The sequence below is a fragment of the Pyrgilauda ruficollis genome, unplaced genomic scaffold (genome assembly GCF_017590135.1).
Source record: "Pyrgilauda ruficollis isolate IOZ18807 unplaced genomic scaffold, ASM1759013v1 scaffold90, whole genome shotgun sequence".
NCBI classification, from domain to species: Eukaryota; Metazoa; Chordata; class Aves; order Passeriformes; family Passeridae; genus Pyrgilauda; species Pyrgilauda ruficollis.
In genome coordinates, this window is record NW_024531044.1 from 402,398 (window position 1) to 428,070 (window position 25,673).

General features: G+C 40.2%; 1 protein-coding gene across 1 annotated transcript in view; it reads right to left on the reverse strand.

Moving 5' to 3' along the window:
• The window catches only part of VSNL1 (visinin like 1), an 85,541-nt gene extending 59,874 nt beyond the window's left edge, over positions 1-25,667 (reverse strand). Inside the window, exon 1 of the mRNA XM_041489174.1 lies at positions 25,583-25,667. The gene's annotated coding sequence lies outside the window, so the exon portion shown is untranslated. The remainder of the gene's footprint in view (positions 1-25,582) is intronic.
• Positions 25,668-25,673: the final 6 nt, after the last annotated feature.

A 25,673-nucleotide genomic window follows, 5' to 3' on the forward strand; every position in this document is an offset into this window, starting at 1 on the left:
ATTTGAAAGCTGTTAGCTATTTCCTCTGGTTTTGACTTCATTTATACAGTACAACAGTTCTGCAAAACAGCATGGTAAAATATACAACATTCCATGAATCCCAAATACAAAGCATAGCATATGGTCTTTCTGTTAAAAGATGCCAGAGGGAGACAGGGAGGGAAAGAGAGAAAGCCTTTCGTGCTAAAGGACAGCACAATTTCATCATTTCATACATTAAAAGTAATTGGAACAATTTCTTCCAACTGTTTTTCAATGAGAGCTCTACTGGAATAAATTTTTATAAAAACTGGCTACTATTGCTGTGCTAATAAAACCAATAAATTGCTCAGCTGAATCCATGTGTGTGCAAACATACTTTTTTTTGGTTTTTTTTTTGTTTTTTTTTTTTTTTCTTTGTGAAATAAGAAAAGGTATACAAAAAGTAAAAACAGAGAGATACAGTCTAAATTCCAGCAGCATTTACCGTGGCCAAGAACAATAAAATCTATACCAAAGAAAGAGGAGAAGACAGAAGAGACCCATACAACACACCACACATTTGTAGTACCACATCATCCATCTTCATCCAACTTCTGTGCCTCATCCTGCAAAGGACAACAGGTTTGTTGTGTTTTGGGCTTTTTTAGTTTAAATGCCTACTTTTCAGATCACTTTCTGAAATGCTGTTTTTTCTAGGACATAGAGTTCAGGAGTTATATTTTTGGTGATGACATAAAAAGGTAAGCAACATTTTTGATTTGGGTTGTTATCAGTGCATGCAGAACTCCTTCAGCAAAGTATATGGAAAACTGCTACAAAGGAACAGTTCTGGGACAGGCCATAGAAATAAATTCAAGAAAACAGAAAAAAAGCAATGGTGAGGCAGATAAAAAATGGCAGATAAAAATATGGAGGAAAACAAATGAAAGCTATATAAACACTTAAATTATTATGAAATTCACAAAAACTGTTGTCTGAATTCCTTCAGTTTAACAACCACTAGATAAAGTAATTGATGGACGTTGCTAAGCACAGACAAGCTGACTCAGAAATCTTTCCAAAGGTCTCAAAATTGCAAATCTAAAATAGCAGCCTACAGTTCCATGAAATTGTCAAGGAAAATATAATTTTGTTCTGATTCACTATCCACCTTTGGTAGATAAGGACCCACTGAGGAAACTATTTTAGAAAAACAAGCAAGAAGAAGACATTATTGTAGGCTATGAATCCTGGAAAGCATGAAATATAACTCTAATTCTTAAGGGGCAGGATGTTTTTTCCTAATTTAGGGCTGTCTGTCACTGAATTGACCATGGGAATAGTTGAGGTCTGTGGAACCTAACACAAAGATGCTGGATAAAAAAAAAGGAAAAGTAACCATAAAGAGACATTTTTATTTTCTAGCAGACCTGCATTTGCAGAGACAACCTCGAGGCTTTTGCCAAAGCTGATCAAGGAGGATCTCTCCATATTGAGGGGGAATTGTTGGAGGTAACAGGCAAGAACAAAGAGCCCAGACAGCCTTTGCATGGCTGTGCCTTTCACAGCAACTGCTACTCCCAGGTGACAGCAGCAGGTGAAATATTTTTATTCCCAACCATGATACCAAGCAGGAACTGCACTGGCAGCTACCGTGGACTATTTAAATCTGTAGAATCTGGAAAGCTAGAAATATCAAACATTGCCTTCCTTGGCATTACCTCATGATTACTTCACTCATCACTAGAGAATGTGGAGGCAAAAAGGTTTAATATAAAAATGGTTGTTGCTCTCTCTAATGATTCCAGAGGCTGAGAATTATATAACCTCTTCGGGGATGATATAATCTCTTTCATATTTATTATACTTCTGCTATAAAGCATACAAATTAAACTAATTGCAAGAAAGAAAAAAAAATAAATCTTGAATGACAAATAGGAAAATATCCTTTCTTTATAATCAAACACCCTCTTCACCACTGAATTGCACCCACAGCTTTTTTAATTGCAAAAATGCCCCACATCTTTAGTATAAGAAAATAACATCTACGGTGGGATTTAAATCAGCTTGCTTTTATGCTCTCAAATTTTGGTGTCTGTACTAAGTTAGCAATTTAGACCAAAAGAGACACAGTCATCTCAGGTAGAGACTCAGCAAGTTGATCTAAGTCATTTCTCCTAGGTTGGGATGAGTCATACGTTGGAGGTGCTGTCCTCTCTCCATTGATTCTCCAGACTATCATGTCTAATCATCACTGATTAAATTAGCTTTCCTGAGTTTGTCTGATCCCTTTTTGGCCACATTTATATCTTGGTCTCCACAACATCCTGTGGAAATCAGTTTTGTAATTTAATTAAACATTATACAATAATTTCATTGGTGACCCTCTTTCTGGCACTGTGAGAAAGAGTGACTATTTCTTATTCACCTGCTCCTCATCAGACATGAAATAGCCAGGCTCTGTCCAGCCTATGTGCCACATTTCTAAACAACTTTACTCCCTTTTTCTAGGCTTTTTACAAATTTACTAATTCTTTATCATAAAAGTGACTATAATTACAGATGGAATGCTCCACATGCTTATAAAATAGAATACATTTCTACTGTCATACTAGTTCCTAGACAGTTTAACTGCTATTTGATATGAATTGGTAATTTCAGAGATCTATCCTCATTGATTTCCATTTCCTCTCCCAATTTCTACTTGGCATAGCCATCAATGTATTTTGTCCCACAGGCACTGCCTTCCTCTTATTACCAATAAATCTACCTGACATTTTATATTCCCCATATTCAGTATTTTATAATCATGTTGCAGCAATTTATAGTCAGATTTAAATCCAACTGTTATGAGTAGTCTCAAATCATACACAAACCTTCTCACTTCACTAGACAACTCCACAAGTAATTTATGAATACTTTTCATTTTTTTTCCCATTCTTCATAAATTGCAAAAATGTGTGATAACTGTTTTTATGTCTGTTACCTTTTACCATATTATGTGTATATAAGCACTACACATAACTTGGAAAATTTAAAACTAGACAGAAAATGCCTTAAACATATTGTTATCATTAAAGGCTAAAGACTTGATAAAATATTTCATAGAGTCCTGCATTTTAACAACCTAGGAGGAAGTGTTGCAATCATTTAGGGCAGAAAAAGTATGATTTCACACCCAAATTCCTGGTTCATCTCCAATATTTGCAATTGAACAAGAATACAGTTTTTGGATAGGCACCTGGTCTTGATTCAAAGTTTGAAAGTAACAGATAATCGACAGGTCTGCAGCTGGATCAGGCCCTGCTTACGTTAAACGCTGCGCTGGTATAGCTGTTAATTCTCTTTGGTGTGACAACACAGAGAAAAGTTGAAATAAATTAGGGCTGCAGTTCAGGAATAAGACAAACAGTGGAATAAAATAGAATAACAAAAAAAAAAAAAAAAAAAATCCCCAAATCCCCAGAATCCAGCATCACAAAACACAGTCATGTTAAAAACTATAGTGGCACTTTCCAGGAATTTGGAAATCACGTACTAAATCAAACTAAATCAAATCAGAGGACATAATATAAGAAAATAAGAAGATATCCCTGCCAGAAGGCAGAACTGTTTGAGCTAGTTATACTTGTAGCAGGGTTTGGTTTTTTTCCTTTTTTTTTTTTTTTTTATTTTATTTTCCTCAACTACGCCCAAAAGATTCAGTATAAAAAGAACCTGTTACAGAACGGCCTCTGGAAGTGAACACAGTTCCAAATGATGGGCTTCTGGTAGCAATATTTTTCAATCTCCAAGACAAAAGGGAGTACAGAACAAATGATATTCAGGAAACCTGCTTTTCCATAGTGAAAAACAATCCCATTATCTTTCCTGATCAGAGTAGCCCTGTTACTATGACCAAGCAAGAAGAGAAAGGAGCTAATGTGTGTCAAGAAATAGATTCAAGAAAAGAGATCAAAAATCTCTTTTCTTGCTTATAAATATCTGTATTCTTATTTTTTGTTATGTGCATATGTGGAAAGGAAAAATGTAGACTTCAAGACAAGTGATATAAGGCCAGCTTTACAAAAAACATGTAAGTTCTTCTGTGGGTCTGGACTACTGGCTAATGTAGGTACTGTTGCCTAATTGCATTGGTTCATTTCTATTCAAGTAAATCAAGGTGATGTTCAGTAAAAATGTATCAAGCATCCCTCTGGCAGCTTGAGTGCTCTTCAGAAATCTCACCAGGTACCTAAATAGCTATGCAAATCTCATCTCAAGTATTTAGTTGCTGCATTGCCTGCTCCAAATGCAACTTAAACTCTGTCACCTTTACTTTCTAAGAATACAACACCAGCATACAAAGCAGGCCAGACACTGAACTTTATAAAGCTGTGAATCTGTGCCTTGGTACCTCACGTGGTACCACTTCACAACATTCTGAAGGTCCCAGTTTCTCACACAATGCCACTGCAAACCTGTGAAAATTCAGGTTGGCATTTCATTCTTCATGAAAATAGCCAGGCCTATGAACAATCCTGTATTATATCAGTGTTAGTTCTGGGCAACTGTGAGTGCTAAGCTGTGAGTGCACAGTAACAGAGTATGATACAGCACGTGCCTGAGCAGCCTGGTGAAAGGATGGGCTATAAGTGCTGCTGAGAAACAACACCACATATAAAGATGTACATACATAATAAGTATAGGCTAAGCTGGTTTTATTACAGAGATGTGCTTAGTATTAATGATGCCTGCACAGCATTACCATGGTTCTGCTGTGAGACAGACACATAGGTAACAGCAAATTGATTGTAAATCCCAGGCCCAGGCTGCCCCTCTTCTTCTTCCTTGTCCAATCTTTACCCTGTACTTTGGCTCCCTGACTTGTCAAGCCAGTCCCACTAAATCTGTATCAGCTCATCCTGACTCTTTCTCCTGCTTTCCTTCCCTCCTTCCTCCCTGTCTGGTTCTTACTCCCTACCCAAGGCCAATTCTCATCACTGCTGGTGTTTTAGCTGTACTTAGTCTTTTCCTTCTCTGACTTTCCATCAGCAAAAGCAGTGAGAACAGTGGTGTTCATAGCATGCAAGATGGATGCACAAGGGCAAAAACCCAGGTATGCTTGTTTAAGCTACAGTGGAATTCATCTGGGCAACATCTTGTTGACATTTAAATAGTCTTGACATCTTCAGGCACAAAGATAACACAACCACAACCATCCCTCTCCCAAAGAGCAGAGAGGGATGCGTGCCCAGGCTGCCAGCAGGGCTGTCAGCATCACTCAGAGAGGCAGAGGCTGAATGGGAGGCATGGCAGCAGGGTGCAGAATGTTTAAAGGATGCTGAAAACTCTAACATATTGGAGAGAATTTTATGTCAAAAAATAGATTGTAAAGCTTAGTGATTAATGTTGTGAAAAGGCTAAGAAATTCAAGCCAGCCATGAAAGAAAAGGGGGTGCAGATGAAGCTGGGAGGATGAGACTGATAGCAAATGCTTCCCTCACACCTGGGCAAACAATCTCCAAGAACCCTAAAACACGACAGACTGGTCAGAGGAGAAAACACTGAAGAAGAGAGCTGAGGTTTCTCAATAGAGGCTTAAAATGGTTGTGTTTGTTTTCCCCAGAACAAATGCAGAAATGAACCTGACTTGCAGCTGCTGATGCCAGTCTGCCCCTGATCAAAGGATACAATGAAAATGGAAAAGGCAATGAGAACAGAGATGTCATGTCATTAGCATCTGTACTTTCTGCTTTAAAAACCAACTATACTTCTCAAAAAAAACGCCCAAACTTTTCAGAACATCTAGGAAAAACCGTTTTTAGGGTTAAGAGCAGCATTCAATTTACTCCCCTGCTCTGCTTGCCATATAGGTCTGTTTCAAAAAAAAAAAAAAAAAGAAAAAACAAAAGGGATAAAAAATCTTAGATCTGACATGCATGGGAAAGCCCTGAGGAGCTACAATCTCCAGAATTCCAAATAATTACTACATTGAAGCTTCCATGAAATTAGTGCCTGCCTCCATATAAAGCCATTTGACAGTTGGCTTATTCTTCACTAATGACATGCTCCCACCCTATTTCACTGTCTGTGCTCCAAACTTTATTAGAAACATTTTTTCCTTTAACTTGAAAAGAGTCACATTGATTTATGACTCCAAAGAGCTGGTCAGAATCCAGAAAAGCATCCAACAACCAGCCTTTAACTTAATCTGTTCCATCATGAAAATGAATTAGTGCTTTTTTTTTATTATTAATGATAACAGTCAATAACAAAAATGACACAGTTTTAAAAAAATTTCATATGATCAGGAACAACAGAAAACTGAGCAATTGTACTATTAATGACAAACCATTTGAAATTACTGCAAAGAAAAACAAGAGAAGACTATTCCTCTAACATAGCGTCCATAAATCATACACAGAATAGTAACAGGGAAGTCATTATAGTCAGTAGCAGGGAACTTGATTAATGCAGGTTACTTCTACCTGGGTGGCAGCCATTAGAAGTTGGATATCTAATCTAAACTAGTCATCAAGGCTCCAATGTGCAATGGAGAGAAACAGGCACCCATTTCAGCAAGAAGCAATTCATTCCATGCTAAAAGTATATATAAAGGTGACTGGCATTAACTGCTCTCTGGAAATACTTACTCTTGTCTGACTAACAAAAAAGTCTACACAACTAGTTTAGACTAAACATTTAACTCCTAGACAGCTAGAAAGGCTTGAAAAAATGTCCTACCCCCTGAGCTCAGACTGAGATGAGTCTCCCAGTCTGGGGACAACTGCAGAGCCTTCAGCCAAACTGTGCTTCACACCTTGTGACCCAAACCTTGGCACTGCCTGCTTGAAGGCACTGGTCCTTTGCTGAGTTTGTGGGACAAAATACCAGCTGAACATTACAGCAGCCCCTGCACAGACTCTTCCCAAGAAACTCTTTCTGTCAATACAGCCAGTGACCAACCAGCTTCAAACAGCAGATGTACTAAAAATCACCCAGATTAATGTTCTCTGATTCCTCTGAACCATGTAATATATTCATACAGGTAATAAGCTTCTCTTAGATGACACATGGGGACTACGTTAACTTAATGATTTTTAAAGATGCTTTTGGCATGTTAATACCATTGCTGACACTTCCATGGGGAATGACTTAGTATCAACTGGTTCCAGTCCTTGGTAATTAATCTACAGGAAAGAATATAACCATTTCTACAATATTATGTTTCTATAATTCTATAAAATATTTATTAATGGATCAGTAAAAGTTAACTTTAGAAAACAGCATCTGTCTGGTGTTACATAAAGAATTAGTTGTGACATCCTCACTGCATCTACAGTGTTTAGTTTGGAGCATCAAGAGATAGGTAAAAAATCCTACTTCTCCAAACAGCACAGGTCATTTTGACATTTTTAAAGAGGACTAACTTACAAGGCATCTGAGCACAGTGTAAATTAACTAAATGTGTTAAAGCACATCCAGTCACAGCCAAGGATTCCACTTCAGACACCATGTAACTACTTCCAGGTCTTGTGACATGTTTCTCAAGATTCTTGTTTTTCTTAAAGAATTGTCCTCTGAATATAGAGGCAACCATCGCTAACTTCAGCCTCACTTAAGCTTTTTTGATTTGCTTTCAACCATGACATATACTCACTTTGTCCTTGCTTTTGTTCTCTAAAGCAGTTTATAAAACTTGAAAAGAAAAGGAGTGCTTTGTATCATATGGAAAATAACTGTGCTGTAAGGAACAATACCAAGGCTGAAAAGCCTAAAATTAGACCTGCAAGCTTTGCTTTCATTGGCAGCGATGTGTGAACATTCATATTGTCCCAATCCCACATTCTACCTCTTTATTCTTGCTAAACACACTACTTTCTGTAAAACACTGAAGTTTAAAATTAGCAAACCTGTCTGATTCAAGGGTATACTGACCTTGGTGATGGGCTATTTTGATCACCTTTAGGCCTTAATAGTGAATTAAAAGATCAGCTATTTTCAAAAGAAGCAAAGAAAAAGCACTTGCAGAACAAAAAGCTGAACATCTCTGAAATGGTGCCTGGAATAATACCACAATTTCTAGCTCGCGCTTTTTTTTTTCTTCTCTCCTATGAAAACTCAAAAGCAAATCTAATAGGTGTATTTTTGCTGAAAGCAAGCTAGTGAGGAGATATGCACTGTATAAAGTTCCTGGGGCTGGGCAATGCGGGACTTACAGGGATAATTTAGTTGTAACAGGTTAGCATCTATGATATACCCATTCCCTTCTCAGCTGTGCCCACTCAGCTCCTACTGCAGCCAACAGGGGAGCAAAATGTATTCAGAAGGTCAAACTTCATGGATTTTCAAGAAAGCCACAGAGAGGCTAAAGTGAAACCAATGCTTGCTACTGCCTTAAGTATAATTCAAGCAATTGCTAGAGTAGTGTTTATTTTGAGTGTCTCCTTGCGGAATTTCAGGATAAAATATGAGATTGGCAGTGAGCCTGAAGGGGGTATAGTCAGAGCAGTCCAATTTCAACAGACTATCAAGATGAACCGTGGGGAGTTATTTTACAGGTCTATGGCTATAGCTCACTCTGAAGGAGAGTGTTATTAATATTTGTAGAGCACTATGATATAAATAGCAACACTACATCCACCACCTAGATACCTGCGGTATGCTCTGACAGAGCACTTTTTAGATAACCAAATACCATTAAATGTGCCCCAAATGCAATACCTGAGATAGGATATTAGATAGAGACGTAATGCAACAGTTATTTATGCATCAAAAATGTTGACGTGGATCTCTAATGCAGCACTAACATTAGCAGCCTTAGGCACTAACTCCAGGGTGATCTTCTGTCAGAAACCAGAATTAATTCTAACACTGTTACAGCACAAGGAGCCAAATAGTTTCTTGGAGTTAGGACCAGTGGAAGCCTAGATAAAGCTGGTCCTGAACTGTATTCAATGTTTCCCATTGGAAAATCTGTGGCCATAAAAAGTAATGTTTTCAAAGGAAGACAAAGAGCAGCTGGAGAATACTATTTATTTCATCACACTGATCTTGTCAGTATTTCCTAATGTTTCCTACACCCTGGAAACAGTGTAGGCTGTCTGTCAAGCTTTGCTTACCAGCAGCAAGCTCCACGGGTCACATGGTGGCATTTCAGACAAAGCTGAGCTTTTGGAAAAAGAACAGAGGCTGACTGTGCCACTGAGACAAAATGGAGATGTTAACCACCCATTAACCACCAATTGCCTCAGGAGCAGCAAAGAAACCCTGAGAAAGGTAAATACACCTTTCTCAGGATCAGGGAGTTTTGTCCTAGCTCCAGCCTCAAGATGAGGTAGTTTTTTCCTGGGACAGCCCTTCTTTTGTGCCTAATAAAGCCAGGTAATGGCATCCTGGATTTTGCGGGTAGGAACATGATGTGCAGCAAGACCATTTATGGAGCTGTGGCTTCAGTCTCAGGCTAAGCTTTCTATTCTTACATATAGAGAAGTAATTTTACTTCCTTGGTAACTGGCATTTTTCAGGTTTCTGTAATTCCTTCAAATGCTTCTAATGATTTAATCACTATGAACATGCCTATACTTGAGCAATAGTTCAAATAAAAATCAGTAGTGGATATGAAATACACAAGGCATTTCTGAGAAATTCAACATGACAATATTCTCATTCCTTCCTTGTCTTCAGAAAAGTATCTTGTTAATACAGTTATGTTTCCAATGAATAATAATTCCCTAGACTCAAAGTACTTATACATGGAATAGCATTTCCCAAAGAATATCAGGAACAGGAGAACTTCTCTTTGCTATTCACTTTACTCTAAAAATGTGGGCTCTCATTTTTCATAGAATCATGTAATTTGGCTTGGAAGAGACCTTAAAGATCATCCAGTTCCAACACCCTGCAATGACCAGGGACACCCTTCACTAGATCAGGTTGCTCAAAGCCCCATCCAGTCTCCTTGAACATTTCCTGGGCTGTGGCACCTACAACTTCTCTGGGCAACTTCTTACATTGTCTCACCATGCTCATAGTGAAAAATCTGGTGTGGCACAGCCAGCCAGCATGAGATGTGAAAAATTAGTGAAAAATTTCTTGCTAACATCTAATCTAAACCTATCCTCTTTCAGTTTAAAGCCATTACCCCTTGTCCTATGACCCCATGCCCTTGTAAAAACTCCTTCTGCAGTTTACCGCTTTTGGTACTGGAAGGCTGCTACAAAGTCTCCCTTACAGAAGGTGTGAGATACACGCACTTAGATTCCAACAGTAATAAATTTCATATTATTCATTCATTGTGATAATGGATTATCAGTAGGATTCTTTACTGTGAGGTGGTGCAGCATTGAAACAGGTTGCTCAGAGAAGCTGTGGATGTCCAATCCCTAGAAGAGTTCAAGACCAGGCTGCATGGGGCCTTGAGCAACCTGGTCTAGTGGAACTCCAAACCATTCCACACTGGAAGAATTACCACATAAACATAACCAAAAGATTTAAAGATGCTGCAGTGAGCTATAGAATTATTTTTTAATATTTAAATTAAACTAAATTAAATCTACTTTAAAAGAATCCCCACAGATCCCTAAATCCCCACACAAGCTATGCACACTGGTGCTGAACACTTTATAAATTACTATACTTCATACTATATCATATGGAGTTTCTGCACAAATGCTGGAGGTAGATCTGCAAATTCCTTCATGAATAGTGTAGGCAAATGTAATTTAGGCTGTCCCAGAGCAAACTTACAGAGCAGAGGTAATGGCAAAATACCCTGAGTCTGTGTGTGACCCAGACAAGCATGAAAATTTTTCTCCAAGGTTCACACAGACCTCAGGAAAATGCATGGTTAAACTTGTGACCTGGGCATAACTGATGTGGGATGTTTATATCGTGGGGAAAAATGGGTCATCATTCCAGCTGTCTGTGCAGTCTTCAGGTTTGCAGTCCCTTGGAGGATCTTCATGGCAGGTGCCAGTTGTCACTAAGCGGTGGTGCTGAGGTGAGCTGCAGTGGATTTTGGAACTGCCCCAGCTCCTGGGCTTGCCCCCAGCACAGCTCTGCCCAGCCTGCCCAAGGCAGACACCTGCTGCTGGCTGGCTGTGCCCACACCAGATGAAGAAACTGGACCTCAGCAGCATCCTCTGTGCTTCACGGCACATCACCTACTTCCCAGCCAAGAAAATATGTATTCCAGTCAAAAGCAGTCTAGACATAAGGTAATATATGCAATACAGATGCACAGGAGATTATACCTGACACAAAACTCAAAGAAACCATCTGATAAACTCAGGAGAAAAAATTGAGACAGTTTGAGTAAGCTAGTGACTATATTCCTATCATAATCTTTTAGAAGTTACTTCATCTGCTCACCACAGGAAGAGCTGCTTGCCGCTTCCCACCAGCTATATTCTGCTTTTCCACTACTTGCAGCTTGTTTTGATTTTGGCTGAGTGGAAGATAGATATGGAAAATCCTTGCAGGAATGCCAGAGTGCAGGGAGCAACCTTGCCTACTAATCGATGCAAGCTGCCCAGGAAGAGAGGCAGGCTGATCATTTCCTCCCTGCTTGTTCATTTATTCCCCTGGGAACAAGTTATACTGCAGTGACACACTCGGGCATGTGGTGTCAAAGTACTTCTGGCAGAAAAAATAAGTGAAGTATCAAGTGACTGAGTCCTTCCAGCTAGCCATGGGATGCAGGGCTGTTCCAGCCAAAGCAAAGTCCCAATAAGGACTGAAGCATACATTTAAATTTTTCATTTAGAGTGATAAAAAGTCCCATTGAATAGTCTGCTACAGGAGCAGAATAAAACTGACAAGTTTGTTTGTTAAGAAACAACCAGACTTTGCAGTTCTACTTTTAGAATACACACTTAAGCTGGAAAGTTTTCTGTATGAGCTCCTGTGTCTTGATGTGCTGAAAAAAATTGTATAACCAACTCTTACGTATGGCAAATCTTCTTTTGTCTTCCATAATGTGGACTTGGACAGCACTTAATAATAACTTGATGGAGCCTGATGGAGTTGAATTGGCTTATATCCAGCGTGACTGGTGCTCAAATGACTCAATTTTTAAAATAATTTGCCATAATAATAAATGGGAAGTAATGATCACCCACAGCTGGCCAAAGAAGTAAGGGATTTTTCAAAGGAAAAACAGCAAGCACGCAACTTATGGACCATTCCACATAAAATACACACCTTTCATTTGTTTCTGCTGTAGTACTTTAAAAAACACTATTTTTACCAGGTACTGGACTTTACATTGTCACACCCATGACCCTCTGAAACAAGGAAGAGTGGATAACAGCCACTCCTGCCCAGGCTTACTGCAGTGACAAATCTGCAGAATGCAACTGGTTATGCCGGTTCTCTGCACTGTACTGAGAAATCCTCACATTTCTCTTCATTCACAGTCAAACTGACTTCCAGGTAATGCTAATGTCCAAGAGGAAAAGCTACAAAGCCTGTCTAAAATGCAATTTGTCTGTACTTTATAGAGCTTTACCATTTAGCTGTATGGTACAAAGCACAGGGGTCAATCTCATGCTTCTTTCTGAAGGACAACTTCAAATGCAAATGAGAAACTGAACTTATTTTTTCATAGTGCTTTTGACAACATGACACGAATGTGCAATGAGCATGTTGACACCTGTATTTTTTTATGCAACAGTCTAACAAGGAAAAATATATCAAGGACTATGGCTTAACTAATAATTGAAACTGACAAAAGAATTGTATGTAAATGCAATATAATGATGAAATTAATCCAATGTAATTAAAACCCAGAGATAACAGAGAGGTGCACCTCCTCCCTATCTGCTTAAAGAGCCCAGTTCATGCTCTGAAGTTCACTCCTCATCAGATTTAGTCCAAGTGGATCATCATTATCACAACACTATCCAACAGATATCACCAGCAAAGGCACAGGAAACTGGGAGATGTGTAAATACCTGCTTGTTTCCATTCCATAAACATTCCAAAATTAGACTGCTGCTAGTACTAATGATTTAAATGTAAGCTATACAATTTTTTTATTACTTGTTACTTACTATTATTATTCAATAATTTTATTAAATCTTCAGTTCATCAAGTACACACAAGCACTTGCTCCCATTACAATTTATAATGTTTGCCAATATTACTAAACTGCAATGTTTAGCTTCCTACCAAATACCTCAGAGAGCCAAGAGGAAAGACAAGGCTCAGGAACAGGTCACAGGCTGATCACAGCTCTGTATTGCTCCCATTGCACCATGGGATGAGTACACACTGATTCTAATCTGACACAATCCAGTTCTCCTGCCAAAAAAGGGTTCTATTCTGCAAAGAGCCATATTCACTTTTGAAAAAAACTCCTTACCTAATGTCTTGTGTATATCTCAGGATTTGCGTGGCCATGTGCAAGGTAGATAAGAAAAAACTGGTCATGCTTCTTTACCCAGAAAAGGAAAAAAAAGGTCATTTGGATGAGATAAACCACAAAAAAATAGGCCATAAAGCCCTGCCGGGAAAGGCTGGGCTGGGCTGGAGGGAGAGCTCAGCTCGCGCTGGTACCATGCTCCCCTTCCTGCTTCCAGGAGCAGAGATCACCTGGTGCTGGGGCAATCAGACATAGCCCAGACAGACTGGGGAACACCAGTGTCACACCAGAAATCCAGTGGGACACTGCTTTCATCCAAATTTCTAGGCCTGCATCTCATTCTTTTAAAACCCCTGATGTGGCCACACCAGCAGCAAATCTTGTGCTACTTGTCTCTGACGGACAACAACATCGATATGGGAATGACGTCAGGACTGTGTGAAAACTCTTTTGAGGCAGAGATTGCCCTTTACTGATGTATGGCACTGAAATACTTAGAACTGAAAAATTTACCCAAGTTGCCAAATGTTTTTCCACCTTGACTTGTAACAACTAGAAAATGTTTGAGGTTTTGTACAGCCTCTTTAAATTCATCAGTGCTAATTGAACTCCTCCTATGACAGGAACTTCAGTTTTAGCACTGTGGTCAAGCACATGCATAAAACAGGTTCTACAGTTCTCTGAGAATGAGGGTTTGTGATTCCATCCTCTGCTTTGCTATCAATTCTCTAAAAGCTCTTGGACAAGGTACCTTTCTACCTTCTGCATCATCATCATGTAATACTAAGTGAATGAAATCATGGTGAATTCTATAAATATGCCAATATCATAGTTGCCATATCCCATTCAAAACTGACATCAGCAGTGAAAAAATACATGGCACATAAATACAAATGCAAAACAATGAGCAACTTGTCACATAAATTCTTCAAAACCAGCTCTCCAAACAGGTTTTTATTTCAGAAAAGAAGAATTTTTAAGAACAGCTGTTCAGTCATAAGATCAATGAATCATATGATGAGAGAACATACAAAGTCTTATGCAAATACTTCACATTTTGTTTTCCAATCCTTCTCCCTATTTAGTTTCACGTCCCAAATGCCTTTGGATGAGCAAATTCCCCTGCACCCACACAGAGCTCACTGCCAGAGAGAGCCCGCACTGGGGGTGTTTCTGTGGTCATTTTTAGGACTTGTATGTGACTTAAAACCATCTCAATTCTCCTTGCTTTTCTCCAACAGCTACATCTATCACTCATCTGACACACAGTGTAAGAGAAGTTATCACAGCTCAGGCAGTCATTGGCAGCTCAGTAGGAGCTTCCTCTGAGCACCTAACTCAGCTGCTTCTGCCCTAGCACAGTTCTGATACAGCTTATCTGTCACTACATCAGAAGGAGCAGTTCAGAGAAAAGTGGCAAGAACCAGATGGATTTATCATTAAATTCAATGTTTCCTGCAAATTCAAATTTTCTCAGAGGAGTTTTCTCACACCACCTAAAAAAAATCACAAAAAGTAGTGCATCTGTTAGTACTTTTCATATTAATCACCCTTTTTGTGAGAGACTCCACTCAGTGTTTCCTAGATGTTGACACCTTTGCCTTCTGCTATCTTCAAATGTTATGCTACTCCTTTTCCTTGCTCCCCCCTTCATTTTGATTCATTTAAAATCAATTTCCCTAGCACTGAAATCCTCAAAGATCTGATCCTGCCTACCTCTCTGACATGATTCATGATCACACCTTCTCCTTTTCCCTGAGTCTCATCTCCTTTAGGCTAAGAGCTTGCTGAACACTTACACCTACATTTCCAGTCAACTCTCTGTGTTCAAAGCAACAGATTTCCCCACGTATTTAAATCCAGTCACTCACAGACATGTTTAGCATTTACTCTGCAGTATTCAAATTCATTCCTTGATAATTTTTTTCCAGTATGGATCAGACAGATCAGCTCAGAGAATGAGTCTTTACATTTGTATGGCCTTGGACTTTGGTGCAGTTACTTCAGGAAGGGATTAACCCAGAAATCTCCATTTCACATTTAACTCTATGGTAATTTTTTATAATGACCATCAAGCCATCTTTTCATGTGTTTCTACGTATTTCCTGATGTCAGTATTTGTCAATAGTGCTGCTAATGCCACTGCCCACTAATGGCACACGTTTCTTTTCACTGTACAACAATGTCTAACTCACTTCTACTATAATTTGAATTTTTAAAGCATGGCAAAATTGCATAGCACAGTTGTCAGAGGGTGACTTTGCTTTTGTAACTTGTATGAATTTGCTACCTTTTCAGTTTGTTTGTTTCTCCCAGACTCAATGTTTATGCCAGAGTACCTCATTAGTCAAGTGCCCAGAGTGATACCAGTAACTTTGCCCATTCAGAACAAACCAAAAATGCTAATTTCTGCAAACTCCTTGAAGGTATTTTCAAAGGAAAACAGAAGCACAAGACTGAAATGGCTGCAAGCTGCTGTGTAGGTCTTCGTAGACTGGATAATCTCCTAAGTTAGAGTGACAAAATGCAGAGTTGGAAAAAAGGGAACGTGTTAGTTGTCTCACACAGCTTCAGATGTTGAAGACCTTCTGAATATATCAATACTGTCAACAGTAAATGGATGGGTTTACTGGGCAATACAAGAACTACAATCTCCAGCTATCTCTGTTACATACAACACCAGAATAACCTTGAACATTTCATGAACTTTTTTTTATCTGGAGATGAGCTGACATTGATATATTGTTATTGGTCTTCACTAATACACTCCTGTTGGCAACAGGGAGATGCTAGCAGCTGAAATGAGTCACATACTGCAAGACCTTGCAATTTATATGGAAAGAAAGTGCAATTTAAAACATATCTGTCTCCTCCTCAGCTGTGCAATGCAAGACACCCACCAAAACTCAAGTAATAGTCAGACAGTTGTTTTCCATGTATTGGAAGCACATGAAGTTGTAGTGGTTTTTTTTTTTTTTTTTTGTTTTAAATTGACTAGCTTTAATTCACCAACATTAAAAAAGCAATACAAAGTAATGATAGGACCATTCGACACTGAAATAAAAATTACTCTTGTATTTTATATACACCATGGATTTCTCAAGCAACAATTCAGATCTTTGTTACACTGTTTTCATTTATTTATAGTTGCACATTATGAAAAAATCTACAGTTTCGTTGCAAATATTTGAAGAAGGTAATAATCTAAAATAATGCACCTCACAAACAATAGAAGTAACTAGCCAACAGTTCTCTAGCTCATTCTCATCTAAAGAAAGCAAACTGCTTTGTGACTGAAGGACTTGCAGCGATAGGTTTTGTTAAGCAAATTGACAACAATGGCATTACATGATAGGTACATACAACAGAACTATTTATAGCACTATGCAGGAATGAAAACCACAGAGAATGTTATGATAAATTACTGTAACATTTTCAGTCTCTATTGAATCTTCTTACCCCAAATTCCACATCCCAGAGAAAAAAATAAAAAATAAAAAGAACTACATAGGCTGTGTTTCTAGTCTGCAGATTTCCAAGAACATCTTGGGCCTTGCACTGTGATTAAGAGTTAAGGCACTGAAGAGAGTGATTCAACAGAAAAAGCAGAGACACACAGAAGGAACACAGCTGTATTCAACATCTGTTTACATGGTATTGTGACTTCTTACAGACTTCTCTTTGGAAGTACCAGATACCTTGCACATATCTAGAGCTATCTATACACAAACCCAGCTGTTTATGACATTAATTCTAGAGTATATCTACACTACAGCCCAAGAGCTGGAGAACAATGTGTGCCTCAGCCAGCTCTCCACTCTCTGGCTTTTCCACTGTGAACAGCCCCATGGGGGGAAGCAGAACCTGTATGAATGCATCCTAATTAGCTCTGCAGGAGGTAAATCCAGTCCCTGCTACCAGGCATGGATTGGCTCAAAATCACTCCATTCCATTCCTGTACATGCACCCTATCTTTCTGCACAGGTTGTAGGCACAGTACATATCTTGTATGTTGTCAGAATTTTAATAAAAGTATTTACCCTTATAGCACTGTACATGCAGCTGCACTTTCTAGAACATATGCAAAGGCCAGATCCTTGTTTTATAAAGCTCACAGTTTAAAAAACAAACACAAAACCACAGCTAAAATGCAAGATGAAGGAGGCATCCACCATGGTTAAACACACACAGCCAGTATCGCCAGGGAGAGGGAGGCTCTCAGGCAACAGGAGACTTTGGAGCAGAATCAAAGACAGGGAGCAGAGCGAGAGAGGGAGGAAAAAAGGGATCAGTAAAAGCTAAGGATGAGATAAGACATGAGGCAGTTAGTACCTGTTGACACTTGAGGATAACATTCTCATACAATAGAGTGGGAAGCCTGACTGAGTAATGTTCACCTCTTAAACCATGTGGAAACAAGAGTTACTTACTGATCTGTGTTCCAGTAGCACCTCTTTGTGGCAGACACGTGAGAAAAATGTAAAAGCATCACAGTCCCTTCCAACCATCCTATTTTCCCAAACAGGAATTAAAATGATTAAACAACAGCCATTGAACTAAGTGGCTAAGAACTCACCCAGTGTGGGGACAGCTCTTGCAAACAAAACCTATTTATGAAGAATGATCAAGGCTACTTTGTGGTCTTCTTACCATACCTGAGGAGGAAAAGGAGTCTTAGAAGCTACTTCTGTTAAGCACTTTGGCATTTCAATAATAGTGGTGTATTGTTAGGATTTCACTGACAGGAGGCAATAATATTTACGCATATGGAAAAACCAGTTTGTGATTTTCTAACTCTCTTTATTTGAGAATGCATGATGTAAAGTTTTAACAAGGTTAAACAGGTAACATACTGATTTCATACTATTCTTCTAAATGTTATTCTGCATGGATGGCAGGGACCAGATTCCAAATCACCTGGAGTTCTTTGTTGAGCATTGTTCAACCTTACAATGTGGTTGATGTGATATATCCAAGCCAAATTAAAAAAAAAAAAAAAAGAAAAAGAAAAAGAAAAAAGAAAAAAGAAAAAAGAAAAAAAGACCCCAATAATCCCCCAACAACAACAAATCCCCCTCCTCTCCTAAAAAAAAAAAAAACAAACCAAAAAGCCCCAAAAACCCACAGCATACTTTGTTAGACATTTGAAGATGCAGTCCTTTTGTACAAGCCAGTCTGGTTTGCAAAACTCATCAGTATCATCAGATGTTTCATGCATCAAACTAAAACCACTTTTCAGGCTGTCAATCTTCCAAACTGAAAGACTTTCATGCCATTAAAAACACGAATTTTAAGAACATTCACAAATGATGTTACCCATTTGTATGGTTTTAAAGATGTATATTTAAAAGGGAAAATGACTGCTTAAAAATAGTATATATTATGCTGTAATGAAAGATCATTGACTTTAATGAAATTGACTGGGTATGTGCTGGATGTTAACCATAACCGCACAAATAACTTTTTGCAGCATTATCCATTATATAAGCTGATTTTATTTTCAGTGCTAAAAACTTCTTAAAATGTTCACTTTCATTAACTTTAGAAAATCTTAACTTTTTCCTCTACAGATACCAGCTTCTACTAAAAAACAAAAGCATTTGAATTCTAACCACTAACTAATATCTCATATTTCATTCTCTAAGAGTCTTCAGTTACTTTGTATTTCTAAATATAGCAGATAAGAGTACAGAGAAATATGCTGTATTGTAAGAGCTTTTATAAACAAAAGTTTCTAATTTTAGACTACTCCATTCTGAATAAAGTCTAATTAAACCACATATATTCTCAAATGCAGTTCACAAAAAGGATAATATTCATGTCTCCTCATTGTATTTGATTCCATCTTACAGTGAATGACTTAATATCTACTTTTGAGTAAAAATGTTTTCTATAAAGTAGACCACTAAACTTTCATTTAAAAAATAACATTTCAGTAACACATTACCTTTGAAATTATTTTCCGATATTAAAATCGAGTCATAGGTACTCTACACACATCAGGCTCAACAGATGATCTATTTTTTTTTAAACTGCTTTGGGGATTGATTGTTCAAGAACTCGTAATTAAGTCTAGAACCATCACACTTTAACACTAAACATAATTAATTACTAAAAAAGCTAAGCGAGAACAGATACATTTTCCATTCTCTACGGACTTTAAATCAAGACTGATTTTTTTTCCTCTCCCCCGAATTTGAATGTAAAAGGAGAGTAAAGGCATCACTGAGTCAAATGCTATGGCCTCTGCCAGACATGGTTAAAATGGTCATAAATCTCCCTTGTAGATTTAAACATTTATGAACGTAAGAGCTTTCTTCTCTAACATACAACTTTCTATATAGCTAAAAGTTAAAACTAATAAAAGTAATTTTCATCAAAAGTATTAGATCCATAAGGATCTAATCTGAAAAGTATTAGATCCATAAGGATCTATTAGTCTGAAAACTGTGTAAATTACTGTCACAACTTGTTTTCTTTTTGAGTATACAGTTTGACTTGTACGAAGTTTGAGCAACCAAAGTAATCCTATTGGTTGACATTATATTGGTTGATTCAACTCATTAGAAGTTAAAACAAAATATTCTATTTTTTTTGCATGACTACTGTATGAAAATACCTTGACAGGACCAAAAAAAATTTTTTTCAACACCACATTTAAGTCTTATTATTATGGATCTCCATTTTTAGATCTTTTCATAAAAGGACTTTGAGAAAGTCTAAGTTAGTGAACAAGAAATAAGTAAAATGGTTTTTTTCTGTTATTTAAATAGTGCTGCATGATGCTTCTCTGAAATAATCAATTATTTAAGATTAAATCTGCTTTAAGCCAAAAGTGATAAAAGGTCATTTTAACCAAAAAGTTTAGTATCTCATATGTAAAAGCATAGGAATCACCATTACATCTTTTTTTTCTGCACATCAACTCATACTTTTTTAATACAGATTGTGTAGATAATGTTCCTCAAAAGGTTTTGTGATGGTAAAGTGATTTTAAAATTCTTTGTCTTCCTATTAAGAAATTATTTTATTAAAATTATCTTAAAATACCAACTTGGTAATCTCAAATTATCACTTCTCTTTATTTCAAAGCTTGTAGGTTCTTGACAAACTCAAGAATGCAGCAAACTCCTGATTCTTTAAAACAGTGAAACTGAGAAAGTTATAATACATTCCACTAATTTTTACAGTCTGGGATTATATATATGACTTTACAGGGTTTATTTCAGGAAAAAAATCTTCAAAAATACCTGTAATGTGTATTCCTTGGTCCTTCATATCATAATTTCAGAACACATCATGCTTCGTTCAAAAAAAGATGCAGTTGTCCTTTCCTCCCAAGGAGCACAATTTATTTCAATTAGCTGTGGTTTTACAAGTTATTTTACTAAACATATTCTGTTCCTTACTTTCCTCAGGGGAAAAATCACAAAGAAAAACAGCTTGATATTTTTATAAACAAATCAGTGAATTTGACTATCAAGTGGCTTTTATCTTTTTCTCCTTCAACTGTCTCCTTGAAACTGCTTGCTTTTTTCAACTTTCATCTATGAGACCATCTCTAATAATCTGCCTGAATTTCCTACAAGTGTATTATTGTCCTTTCAGTCACATTCACATCCAAATGTGGAAAAGCTCTTGAAAGCAGAGACCCTGTGGATAACACCAACATAGTTAAAAAAAGAAAAAATACATATATATTTTAGCACGTTATAACTTAAAAAGCAATAAAAATTAGTAGCACTGCTCCGAGATTTTGCATTCCATGAACAAATATCCTTTTTATCATCTGTTTAATTTTCCTTGAAAAGGTTTATAGCTATTACTCTCAGACCAATAGCACAGAAGTCAAAATATAAGATTCTCTCTCTATGAATAAAGACAAGCAGTTGAAGCTAAGGTAAGAAAGCGCCGCCCTGTGATGGGAGCCCATCTGGATTCTTACATCTTCCAGCACAGCAAACGCTCACAGCCTTCCCTGTTGGTGCTGCATTCCTGTACCACACAGAACTTTCAGCAATGCCATGGAGGCAAGCTATGTATGGGGTAAACCATGGCCTTTCCCAAGAAAGAAATAAACAGAAAAGAAAATAACTGGTAAGGTGGAAAGTGATCCAAAGATGCAATGAACATGCACAAAAAGAAGGAACAAAATTACACTCCGAAGGAAGAAAAAGCCCAAGCATGTAGAATGACAAAAGGTGCGCAAATGCAGGTAATAGTAACCCAAAAGAAAATGGGGACAGATACAGATTAAATGGTCTAGGCTCATTATAGAGTAGTCTGAATCAAAATTAGGCATGAGAAATAAGGAAGATCACAGTGCTTGCCTCTGTTAATGTAAGACAAAATTCAAGAAAGCAAAGAATCCATGGGCAATCAAACCCCCCTGGAAACAAGCTTCTTTACAGACCACTCAAAAGTCAAAGGGTATTTAGCCCCAATGCACACTGCTAAAACAATACCTACTAAAAACAAAAGGATGAAGACTGGTGCTGACAATGTTTAACATCACAGATGAGGAGCACAGCTGCTCAGGGTAAGTGCTGCATTTCAATTCTTAGGACTTTAAAACCAAATATGTCTACCCTACTTTAAATTTTCTAACTCTATCTTCAATTAGTTTACATTGCTGTTTGTTTCACAATTAGAGGATGAGCCAGCACTTTTTGGCCAAGGGACATAAAATTCTGGAAATCTATGGGAATCTGCAAAGGTTGACAGAACTGAATACCTAAAATGGGAGCGTGAGGCACAGATACAATACAAAAAAGGCTTAGGAATCCATTGCACAGACAGACATAACATTATAATTCCAAAACTGAAAACCAGAACCAGGACAACAGCTTGAAATGTAAACAATTATGGAATCACCCACAACAAAGTTCACCACGTTCATGTGTTTGTTAAGGGAACCTGTATCCTTAGATTTAGATCCTTCCTGCAGCTATACTGAGTGTATAGACAGAAAAAGTCAAGAGGCCTGTAGCAGCCCAATGGTGCTGCTCTCTAGGAGGACCCTGCTGGAAGGAAAGTCGGGATCCCTCCAGACCCCAGACATGCTGCAGTCAGCAGGATGTTGCAGCCTGGGACACGTGGCGCCTTTTCCAAACAGCACCAAAGCCAGCGGCATTGCACTGCTTCCATCCTGCACAGCCCGCCTCATCTCCTCTGCTCTGCCCCACCACATCCCAGCTAATTACACCTGGCCTCATCATTCTGGCCAGAGCAGAGTTTCCCTTTAGCTGCTGCTGAGGGGTGGTATCAGCTCTGACTCTTCTGGTACAATACGGCAGGGGAAGGCACACAGGGAACCGCACAACAGGAGCGACAGCAGCAGAGACATCTCTGGCATTTGCTCTGTGTTGTGAGTTACATAACGCTGTGATACTCCGGAGTAGATGCCGCTTGATGACACAACTGATCTGCTGGCAACAGCTGGATGTTCCAGAACAAGAAGCACCTTGAAAAATCAGTGGTGTGCAGGTATACCTTTGTATCAGTCAAGAAGACAGGGCAACCTAGAAAACTAGTTAAATATTGCAGCCCTATGTCATAAAAGTTTGTGGATAAATACAAAGGATTAAGGATTCAGTCCTTAATTAAAAGGCAGGGATAACACATAACCAAGATGAAGAACATGTTTCCTTACTTTTCCTTGACAGCAACATCAGCCCAGACTACTTCAAGCTTTGTTTGAATGGAGAAAAATATAATTAAAGTTTTAATTAGAATTGATCGCAGTCCACAAACCTGAAATGGATTGTGCTGTATGAACACAGTACTAGAAGATCTTTCAAGCAAACTGATGTTCTTAAATGAACTATGTTCTTTAATAAGAAAAGGCATTCTGTCAAGTAATAGGGTAGTAGTGAAAACTAATGACTCTGAAAATGTGTGACAGAAACAACTACAAGGAAGTACGTATCCTGAAAGGGACATTGATTATGTATTATACAGAGACTGAGCTTCCACATACACTTATTTTTCTGTGTGAATAATCTGTTGCATATCATATTCTGGTTATAAAATATGTCCATCTTTTTATTCTTCATAAAGAGATAATGATACCTCTGAGATCTAAACTTTCCAACATATGAAGGACGAGAATGCCTATCCAAAGGCACACTAATAACAAAACATTGCTAAAAATGTATCGCCAGCAGAATTGTTGGGAGAAGTACCTGTATTGCTTAAACCCATCTGTTACATTAACATCTTCTGTACAAGAACATAAAATTTATTCATATATTTGGCCTTTTGATAATTGGCTATGGGTTTAATGCCCAAGCAATCACCCTTCAATTTTAATGAAAAGGGCAGGTGTTTCCATCACCCTGTTATCTGCACGTTTGCTTGTCAGCCGAAAAGCCTGGCGGTGCAGGTAAACCCCCTCCCCGCCTCGCTGCACTGCTCCGGGTCGTGCGGGATTCGGGAGCGCGGTACCTGCGCGGCAGCGGGAGCTCCGCCCGCTCCGGCTCCAGCTGCCCTTCGCCCGAGGAAGGCGGAGAGCCCCGTCCCGCCTTCGAAAAGCCCCTGAACAGGCTCCTCCAGGGCCGGGGAAACGGAGGGTCTGCAGTTGCATAACATCAACCCCCCCCTTCCCCTTCGCCTTTCCCTCCCAATCCCCGACTGTTTCTCCGCACGCCAGACGCCGGAGCAGCCAGCCCGGGATGGGGCAAGCCAGGGAGGGGCCGGGGGGAACACCCAGCAGAGGAAAGGCTCTTGGCATTGCGGACGGGATGCGAAGCTGGGCTGGGGGAACCTTGCAAGCGGCTTCATGCAGGAAGGGGACCGCCTGGCTGGGGTGGGAGGAGGGAGGCGTTCCCTTGTGGGGGCAGTGGGGAGAGCGGGGGACTCCGGGGGGTGGGGACACCTCTGGGCGGGCGGGAAAAGCCTCGTACCGGGGGAGCCGGCGGCACGGGCAGCGCTGCACAGGGCACCGAGCGGCGGGCACCGCGCAGCTCGCGGTGCCCGGCAGTGCAGGGTCCCTTCTGGCAGCGCCCCGCACGGCGCTGAGCCCCCGCGTCCCGGCGCGGCACCACGGGCGCCGGGGAGGCGTCCCCGCCGCAGCGCAGAGCTGCCCCCGCACCCCGCGGCCACGACCCCGTTCTTCCCGGCGGGAGATGGAAGAGCGGGGCGAAGAAGCCCTCGGGATAGCGGCAGGCGTTCCTCCCCTCGCCCCGCACAAGCAGCGCGTCTCTCCGGGTGAGAGCAGCTTATTTCCAAGCGATGCTGGCGCGCAAAGTTGCGCCGGTCGGGCAGCCCCTGCCCGCGCCCCCTCCCTCCCTCCCTCCGCAGCCGCGCACATCCCGGCCCCCGCCGAGCCCCCGCGCTCCGCTCGGGTCAGCGCGGAAATCGCCTCCCTCGCGTTCCGCGCCGGCTGCTCACGATCTGCCTCAACCTACTCCACCTTTTGTTTTGATCTTTGGAAATGAAATTCTCTCTCCTGCCGTCTCCTTTCCCTCCTCCTTCTCACGCCTTCGTGTGGGAGATGCCCAGGATCGCACACCAGCTTTTGTTATCTCCTCCCACCTCCATCTTCACTCCGATTGATGCCCTAGTAAATAGCAGGAGCGCGGCACCTCCGCCCCGCACCTACCCCGCTACCACCTGCAAACACCTCGCCTGCTAAATAAATTAAATGATAAAATAAAAACATCCCTTACAGTCAGTATGAAAAGCAAGAGAGAGATCGCATGGATCGGGAGCACTTTTGCTCCCTCGTGGTGTGATGACCTTGTGAGGGCTGCTCTGGCGCTTGGTTTCGCACGGTCTTTTTTCCTTTTATTTTTTCCCTCTCCCTACTGTAAAAAAAAATCACGCCCTTTTCGCTATCCCTTTTCAAACGAAGACGAACGCCAGACTCCCTCTTCCACCAAAGCGTTTCCAAGCACAAATTGTTACGCGACAGCTCAGCTCTTCCTTTGGATGCTGTCGGTGCTCGCATCCGGATCGGTGGAGCATTCGGTCCCGTCTCTCCACAGTTAACGGCAAATCGCCGCGGGTACGATTTCCCTCCGTCTCGCCAGCGGAACAACTCCCGCACACCGACCGCGCACACCAACTTTCCCGGTGAGGATGATCTCCGACCGCTGAGCAGCGCCGAGGCCGCGCAGCCCCCGCCTCAGCCCCGCCGCGCCTCCATCCCGCCGCCTTCCCGCGAGGAAAAGCCCCGCGCGGGGCAGCCCGGCAGCCGGTTCTCGCCCGCACCTCGCGGGTGCGGAGCCCGGATCCCCCCCCTTTCCCCCTGCTGTCCCTCCCCGCACTTACTGCGGGCGGGGGTCTGTCCGCGGTGCGGAGGAGGGCGCAGGGCCCGGGGTCCCGCGCGCTGCTGGGGCCGGAGGGACACGCGGCGCCGCCT